This window comes from Pinus tabuliformis, chromosome Q, assembly GCF_031772625.1.
Source record: "Pinus tabuliformis cultivar Carrire ecotype Pingquan chromosome Q, CPIR1, whole genome shotgun sequence".
Classification (NCBI taxonomy): Eukaryota; Viridiplantae; Streptophyta; class Pinopsida; order Pinales; family Pinaceae; genus Pinus; species Pinus tabuliformis.
Genome location: NC_142296.1, coordinates 1,333,775,917 through 1,333,785,761, shown reverse-complemented (window position 1 = coordinate 1,333,785,761; position 9,845 = coordinate 1,333,775,917). Strand labels below are relative to the sequence as shown.

Genomic DNA, 9,845 nt, shown 5'->3' with positions numbered 1-9,845 from the left:
TGGGGTTGAGTTGGAGGGATTGCCCCTATACTCCTAAGCCTAATGTAATCGTCCGCAAGCAACGCTATGCAGGCTAACTGGTTTTCGAACTTGGAAGGGGCCTCAACATTGGTAAGCAAATGCTTTCTGGTACAACATGTCCACCGTTTAGCCTAGCCTCATGGGCAAGAGGTTTTTTTTTCAATGAAACGGTTATGAGATTACCCAGTAGAACTTGTTTATACAAAATTTTCACATTTTTCACTAAGTAGAACATGTCTCCAAAGATTTGAATCCACCACGGCTAGAAACACAATATGTGCCTCTACCACTTGAGCTAAACTCCTTTGACCATGGACAAAGAGTTTTTATTATTATGTAAGGTTTAATTTTGTAAGAGTCATTTACCCTAAAAGCCATGATATACCTTGAGGTAGTGGAAAATGCATGGTTACACCTAAAAATATTATATTAATGGTATTTTGACCCATGCACAAAAAAATGGATCAATGCCACCCCATGTCCTTTTTTGTATATGTGCAAAGGGGTTAGATCAAATAGTGGAAAATGAGGAGTTTTTCAACATTATGCAAAGTTTAATTCCCATGAGAGCCTAACTTGAAGCCATGAGAACATAATGAGGTATTGGTTGAATGTGTGGTTGCACTTAGAAAAGCTATATTAATTGGTCTCATGACTCGTGCACACATAAGTGGATAAAAGCCCACCCCTGTGTCCTTCAAAATTGTAAACCCGTTCGTTAGGTAGTTCGAGTGGTTGGGACTAATAATGTTAATTTCACCACCTTGATTCAAATCCTAGCTAAATTGTTCAATAAAATTTGCAAGCTATTATATTAAGCCAACAAGTTATAGTGATAACATTGCGATATGATTTTTGATGATGCAAATAATAATGATACTCTAATTACCCATTCCCCTTTTTACCAAAAAATAATTATTATTTAATCAAATATTAACCTGATATGTGTGTAAATATATAAGGAGTTGTCTTTAATGAGACTTTTTGAAGTTCCCGGTGGATTTTCTGGCCAAAATCTGGTGGAAAAATTTGAGGTGAAATCTTGATTTTTGTTATTTAAACTGGTTTTTTGACTTCATATATGGATTCAACGCCCTGAAAAACCCCTAGAGCACTTTGACTGTGAAGATTTTACCCATCAAGCTTGTGATTTCAATGAACTTCTACCAAATTTTAGACAAATTAAATTGAAAAATAAATTAGAAAAATTTTCAAAAAATTGCACTAAAAACAACTCGCATATATAACCCCTTCCCATAATAATTTATTATTTCCCATAATTATTAAAAACCCTTACCCATCCTTAATACCAATAACTTCAATACTAATATTAACTCAACCCCTTGATACCAATAGCTTCATTGCTAAAATTTACACAACCCCATAAACGATATGTACTTCTTGCACTAAAAATTGTACTACAAGATTCACCTCCACATCCACAACTCAAGTAAGCTTTACCCCACCCTTGTCTATACCGAATCAAAGCTTTTAACCAATATAAACATTGATTCAATCAATGGGTCTACATAGTGCAAGTGTGTGCTAGTGACAAAAGGGCATGACACCAGGAATCCATGGATTGGAGAAGGTGGTAAACATCAACCAGAAAAGAATTGCATGGCAACATATGTGCTCACCAATGTGGTCACCCCACTCTAAACAATGGGAACTCCTTTAACCTTTAGCAGTAGTCCACTTTTCTTTTCTTTTAAAAATTTTTGACTTCGAATTTCATGTGAAATTATTAATAAAAAATCCAATTTTTAAAGAAGTGGGACCCGCAGAAAACTAACCACACATAGTGACATCCGACTCTCGGGTTGAGTTGAGAGAACCGGTTTTCACGGGGTCAACTGGCCCTAAACGTTGCGGCCACCCTTACGCCAGCTGAGTCAACAACCGGTTCGGCCGGTTCTCCGTCCTTTAAACCCTCGAGGTGCGAAGTTGTGTACAGACAGTTATTCGAATGTCTCGGTGTTGTCTGTGCATAACATGGTTTTATGCTTCGATGGCTCGACCGCCATGACAACGGTTTTCTCATCTTCCGAAGTTTAAAATTGGGGTTTGCGGGCTGAAAATTGTGGGTTTTCAGTTGCAAAAATTGGGTTTTTTGGCTGAGAACTGGACCTTTTAGGCTGGAAATTGATTTTCAAGGCTTAAAAGTTGGTCTTTTGGGCTAACTATATGGGGGTTTTAGTCGGGGTTCGCTAAAATTTGAAGAGTTCTCAGGCCAGAAAAATGAGTTATTTTATTTAAAAATTACGTTTTTTAAGGCTGAAGAACTCTGGGTGTTGGAAATTATTGAGGCCTGAATTCAAGATTTGTGTATCTGTTAGGATTTTGAATTACTCGAAGAAGATTCAATATTTATTGGCAGCATGCCGTGGAAGGCCTCCTTGGCTGATATCTTCAAGCGGACCATGTATTTTGTAGTGTACGGCGGAGTGATTCAATAACGAGGTCTTTTGGGGTTTTTATTGTCTTTTAGGAGTTCCCTTCATGCGGGTTTTTTAATTTTATAGGGTGCTTGGAGGTTTTATTTCAGAAGCTATCAGTTTAGTATAAATGTCGTGGCGAACAGCATCGAACCTAAGGGAATTCCTTGCATTAAGACATCAAAGTGGTCGTCGAAAGAGTAATGGGATCATGACAGCCAGAATCATTGCCTGCTTCGAGATTTTGCAATATTGCCAGGCATTCTCCCTTCTCCTTTCCCCGTTGGCCTGCTTTGTTCTTGTTCATTTGAGTATATTAATGTCGTTTCATTTCATTTCATTATTTAGAATTACTTCTGTCATATCTATTGTATTTCATCATGACACTGCTATGAACGAAATTATAAGTACCTAAGCAATGGTGATCGAAATTCATTACGTTCCTGTCTTTGGCACTGGTATGAAGGAAATCATAAGCGCCTAAGCCATGATGATACAAAATTTATAAGCGCCTGTTGTCGTCGACTTCCCAATCCCCTCTTTCTATTTACCAAATAAGTAGCTGAGAGTCATATTCCTTTAATCCATTGATCAACTGGTAGAGTGTCAGTTAACTTCGACCCATTTATCTACTAGCTGAAAGTCTCTTTTCTTCAATCCACCGGAGAACTAGCTGAGAGGGAGTTCCTTCAGTTGATCGAATAACTGTGTAGGTGGCTGTATACTTTTATCTATAACTATCTCAAGCTATCATATCCAGATTCCTGTTGTATTTTATTGTTGTTCCAGTTAAGTTGTATCATGGAAGGCAATCCTTTTTCTTCGTTTGGGAAATCACCAGAAATAAATTATGAGACAAAGATGGCTAAATGGGATTAAACTTCTAGGTTCTAACCGCTAAAGCTTTATCTCTATGTTCATGGTAACATGAAAATTCATACGTTATTGATGTTCATGAATTTTTACTATAAACCCATAGCTCAAGGGATTGAAAAAGATTTAAAGAATTTGATAGATTTTGTTGACAACTAGTAATTGGAGATCCAGAGTCTCACGTCATGTTTATAAATTGAGAAATCTTAAAAGGAAGTACAAGAAAATATATTAGCTGTTGTAACCTTTTTATACGAAAAATTACTAAAGCAAGGAATCCCAACTCTTTAAATATTATTAGAATGAAGTATTTTGAACAGCAACTGTATTTTGTAATGCAAGGTTAAGAATGATAACTGTTCTTTATACGACTTATTAAGATATCAAGTATATATGGCTGTTACTTTAGTGAAGCAAGGTTTTCTACAGCTGTCTTGTAGTGTACATCATCTGTTCTGCTTCTATATAAATTATGCAGGTCCTTAAGGTGTTTACTTTCTTTTAATAAAAGCACATTACCCTGTTTTGTCCCGACTCTTCACAGAAATAATGTGCCTTGTAGTTGGGAGCAATTTGCTGGGCATGTTTGTCGATGTAAATAGAGCATTTAGTGGAAGTATCTAGCTGTTTAGTCAACTTGGTAAATGTAATATTGTATAGTAATGAAATTGCTTTTGGTTTCATCCATGGGTTATGTGCAACCCTTTTCGATATATTTTCTCAACCTTATCAATAGGACATGCCCTAGTGGAAAGGAGCTAGAAGAGCTTTCTACAGCACAGGTGAAGTAGACGTGTCAGGTCTGTCCACAACGCTCATGTAACCAAAAGAAAATTACAATAATAATGAAGAGAACTTAAACACGTGCTTAAGAAATTATAAAATAACAAGTTAATTTATGATAGTGAATAACAAACTCTTGTTTCCCGTATGGTGATTATAGATTCTAATATTAATTAGAATTCCCATTGCATAACATATATCTTGCTCCTGCTTCATATCACTGTAGGTTTAGACAGTGTGTGTGGACTGATAATGTGGGCTATTCAATGCACTTGTAGACTCAAATTGCCTTGAATTCAGTAATTTCTGTAAGTTGCAACAAATGAATGTCTGAAATTTGAATATCTTCAAATATTGTCCTCTTGAGCCTTAATTCATTTTCTGTTCTCTTGGCCTGCTACTGGTATTCAAATAACATGCACAAGTAACAAACAACATAAACATGAACAGTAGTGAATTAAATCAGCCCAGGTCCTAAATCCAGATTAATTCTGGATATCACAAGCATTGAGACTCTTGGATCAAATCTCACAAGGTGCAAACCTTTATTTAGAGTTGATCTGATCTGTGGCATGGTCTTCTACTTACTGACCTGTGAAATAGACATATGCCCTTTTCAGGACACAGAAGCTACTTTGTTCAGACAATGGAGTTGAGAAATAATCTGTGGTTGGTTGCAAACCTTTCTACTTGTACAGTCTTGTCTCTGTTGAGAGCCTTTACTATATCTTGGAATACAAAGTTTAGTCAGAACTGTGGAATGGTTTCTTGTCAATGGGTATAGATTTTGATATGAAGCATTTTGAGAGGGTGCAGGTGGGCGAATGCTCTAGTGACAGATTTCTGCTTTCTTCAGCCATATAGTATCACCCATATTAGTTGTTCTGTCATCGAGTATAATGATGCTTCTTCCCTACTGCAACCAAGTTCATACGCTCTATTTTTTAGTGACATAAACCAGAGTAATTTAAGTTTATATATGTGCCAATTCTGTTTGGTTGTTTCCCAAATTTAGGTACACTCCAAATGAGCCCTTTGTTTTGGTCAACAAAATCCCATGAAAAATATATGCTGCTGCCTTCTCTTGTAAATTGAATATGTTATGTTAGCAAACTTATATTCATTCACAGATTTCAAAATAATAGAATGCCAATCCATTTTCTTATTGTGGTATTCATACCTATCATACTAGCAAACAATATTCAGTTCTGTAGATGACTAAATTGGTTATTTTTTCAGTGAAAATTGAAGGTTTTGTAGTAAACAATAGATAACTGCAGCCAAATTCTATTACTAATCATTAGCACCTAGAGAGATCCATATTTATATATTTGGTTGGATATGAATTTAGAGCAAGAAATTGTCTGCATATGTTATGGTTAGGTACCATACCCATGAACGTGCAAGCATGTGATTATTTGATTGCAAACTGGGGTAAAACCTTTCTTTTACCTTCACTGTTTGAGAATTAACTTGTAAAGATTGTGACATTTTGAATTTATATTATGGCTGGACAGAGCTGAGAATATTGAAACATTGAAATATTGTAATTGAACACTTTCTATAGGTTGTATGTTTCTCTCAGTTTTAGAGCTAGAACTAGAATGCTATGATGTCAAACACTGTGGGTAGTTGTTATGAATAATATTGTTGTCTGAATCATGTGAAATTCTATGCAACTTTAATTGTCTGCAGGCTTAATGAAATGCCATGGTGATGGGGATAGCGATTGGAGGCATTTTAATCCATGTAACTTTATTTATTTAACATGTATGTGTTGTTGATGACAGGATTATTATTTTCAGGCTGTTACGTAGAACTCCATTTCACATCTAGAGTTTTCAGGTCTCCAAAAACTGTGTAGTCAAGGCCACGACAATTGTGACAATACAAATTAGATGGCTTGGACTGAGTGGTTAAGGTATAGCAGGTGGAAACTATGATATGTGTAACCTGACCGTGGTCAGACGACATAATTACAAGTGATAACGTACTGGTATGTTGTGCTTACAGAACAGGCTTGTTGATGAGGGTAGCCTGGCTTGGATTGAGTGGTTAAGGTATAGCAAGTGGAAACTATGATGTGTAACCTGACCGTGGTCAGACTACATAATTACAAGTGATAACGTACTGGTATGTTGTGCTTACAGAACATGCTTGTTGATGAGGGTAGCCTCTATTTATGTGATATTCAGTGTTCTGTCTGCTTCTTCATATCTTGATAAATCTTGTTTTGTTATGCCCTGATTCATCATGTAAAGCCTTGCTCTGTTTTGCTTCTATTGTGTGTGTTTTAATCTCCTGATTTGAGTTTCATTTGTTTTTGGTTTACCCCTGATTTCTTAGTTGCAGGCTCGTGGATTTGAGTTTTCAAGACCTATACACAGTTTGCTAGATGGAGAACCAGAACATGACAGGACCATATTTGGACATAGTTAGTCAGGTACCAGGGCATGCATGCTCAGAGACTAAATTGCCATTGCTGGTATTAGACTCTGTTTACCCGAATTTTATGAATTTGAAGCCCTTGTGGCAGACAGCCCAATATGAAGGAACTTTGTTAAAACGTTCTCAGTATTATCAGCTTAGTTCTAATGGGAGTATTCAAAAGGGTAGCCTTGATGCAGCACTGACTAGTGGGATGGAAGCAAGCTATAATTATATCCACATGGCTAACTTATCTGGCCCTTATGCTGAATGTATAACTCCTGTCAAGGGAGATGTATCATCCATGCCACGTGGAAATTATGCTGATGTTTGGGGTGGCGATTGTGCTGATAAATTATCACAAATTAGATTTCTTGATACTTCCCAATTACAAGCACCTGATTATTACAAAAATATGTTCATGTGTGACTATAATATGAACAGATGTGGGTTTACTTTTCACCCTGCACTAGTACAGAGCTTTTCGGAGATGTTGCCCAGCAATGGCAAGGTAAATAAAGAGACTAACCCTGAAAACATGGCCATGGAGAAAAACGCAATTTCTGAAGTACTGGCTGCAGGAACATCAGGCCTCTGGGATGTTAATTTGCCATGGTACAGGGAAACTATTCCCTCATCTTTTACAACTATGCCAAATATGGGAATGAGTCAATTGTGCATGACAGCCCTGGACAGCTATGGGGGTGAGTTTATTGATTGTCCTGTCGTTGAAAATGAAGGTGCAATTCGTGTGAGCTGTGATGTATTAAGCAAAGGAAGCTCTGGGGATTCTCAGACTCAGCTACATGAAAACACTGCAGATTTAGATGCTCTGTTGAGTTCTGATGAAGAGGAGAGTAGCAATGGTCAGGAGAGTAGCACTGGTCACTCACCAGGTGAATATAGTGGAAATAAAAAGGCATGTACAAAAGTTAGGGATGATACTATTGCTGGGATATCAGCCAAGAAAACAGGTAGCAATCAACAGGGACTTAAAGAAGAGGAAGCAGACTTTGGACCTGCTATTATTGAAGAATCAGTTGGCGAGTCTAGCATAAACGACAACTGTTTTTTGTTTGATGACTCCCTTCTGGTCACTCTGACCCAGGAAGTGGACATCCAAACCAAGAATTGCAAAAATGCCAAGGAGAATGAATGTAACAACAAGAATATCCGTGCATTGAGTGCTGTTAGCATGCTGACTGAGGGAAGTACAAAGAATAGTGCACTTAGATGCAGACAGTCACATAAATCTCTTTCAGGGAAATCTGCTTCTGCCAAGAAATCCAAAAAAGAGAGAATAAAAGGAATGGTCCAACTTCTGAGAAATATAATCTCTGGTGATGATTACATGGACACTGCTGTTGTCCTTAATAAGACTATTAGATATGTTAAATCTCTCCAGGTAAAAGTGAACAGATTGGAGGCTAATCAGCAGGAAAAGGTGAAGGTTTGACCCCAGTGTGACAAGGTGTCTCTTGCAGAACTCCCAAGATATGATGAGAAAGTGGGTCTTCTAAAAGGCGCGAAGATGGCTTCGCCAGCTCAAAATAAAGATAGAAATTCTGGCATACTTGTCTACATTCCAATGATAGCTGTAGCCAGGATTTTGATCTGATCCTAGTTTTCTGGAGCTAAAATATTGGTGTGCTGTGGTTTGGTTTTGTATATATATTGAACTTACAAATTGTAGGGTTTTTAGTCATAGAATTCCCGTTTTTTTATGTATTTTGTACCCGTCATTACTGGAGCTCTGGTGGTATTGTATTGAGTCTGTATGGAATATATGATATTTGTCGAAGCATGTCTTATTTGGTCTTCTTTTCCGATGGATCTATCAAATTTTCTATTTGTAAAAACTAAATACACTGAGGCCAAATTGTGATGATGTAAATCAACTGCCAAAGTTTATGCTTTTATTTACTTGAAAATGATTTCCTACAGCATTAATGGCTGTATATTCCATGTTTGGAAATTGTGATCAATTTTTCTTGATGTAAAACTAAAACTCAAAGAAATGTAATTTTAAAGTTTGAGCAGAAATTACGAGAGTCAAGATCCTGCAAAACAAAATAACAAAAACTTCAAAATTTGAATTTCAAAATAACAAAATAAAAAACTTCAAAATTTGAATTTCAAAATAACAAAATATTTACAAGTTGCGAACTTAAAAAAAATAAAAAACTTCAAAATTTGAATTTCAAAATAACAAAATATTTACAAGTTGCGAACTTAAACATTGTATACGTAATCATGTCGAAATTTAAATTGCGGATACAATTTATTTTTTAAACTTAAAATCTTATATAACAAGTTACTAAATTACACCTATATATTAAATTACAAGTTATAACATTCACATTACACCTATTTATTAAATTACAAGTTATAACATTAACATTTATGAATTTATTAAATTACAAGTTATAACAATCACATTACACCTATTTACTAAATTACAAGTTATAACAATCACATTTATGAATCTATTACAAGTTATAACAATCACATTTATGAATCTATAACAGCAAGGTGTGAAGAATATTATTCAATTATTAATTATAATTATATATTAAATTATAATTATATATTTAAAGACTTAAAGTCGAGGAAAATATTAATAATTATATATTAAATTATAATTATATATTTAAAGTTGAGGAAAATATGTATGATAGTTAAATTGCAAAATGCTAAAAATAATACATAGGGTTAAAATGTTAATATGAGATTCAATTATTAATTATAATTATATATTTAAAGTTGAGGAAAATATATATGATAGTTAAATTGCAAAATGCTAAAAATAATACATGGGTTAAAATGTTAATATGAGATTCAAGAATTTATAAGTTTAATAATTATATATTCAAAATAACAAAAACTTCAAAATTTGAATTTCAAAATAACAAAATATTTACAACTTGCGAACTTAAACATAAATATTCTATATCATGTTGAAATTTAAATTGGAGATGCAATTTGTTTTTTAAACTTAAAATTTTATATAACAAGTTACTAAATTACACTTATTTATTAAATTACAAGTTATAACAATCACATTTATGAATCTATAACAGCAAAGTTGTTAAGAATATTAATATAAAATTCAAGAGTTAATAAGATTCAATTAATAATTATAATTATATATTTAAAGTTGAGGAAAATATGAATATGAATATAAAATTCAAGAGTTAATAAGATTCAATTAATAATTATAATTATATATTTAAAGTTGAGGAAAATATGCATGATAGTTGAATTGCAAAATGCTAAAAATAATACATAGGGTTAAAATGTTAA

At 34.5% G+C, this 9,845-nt stretch overlaps 1 long non-coding RNA gene across 2 annotated transcripts; it reads left to right on the top strand.

Annotated features, from left to right (window-relative positions):
- The first annotated feature begins 1,972 nt into the window (after positions 1 to 1,972).
- Positions 1,973 to 6,561, top strand: LOC149224769 (uncharacterized). 2 transcript variants are annotated; one of them, XR_016249540.1, is made up of 3 exons: positions 1,973 to 2,718; positions 5,906 to 6,248; positions 6,468 to 6,561. It is a non-coding gene; the product is annotated as an uncharacterized LOC149224769 (long non-coding RNA). The 2 variants fall into 2 exon arrangements; XR_016249541.1 differs by having other exon boundaries at positions 6,462 to 6,489.
- Positions 6,562 to 9,845: the final 3,284 nt, after the last annotated feature.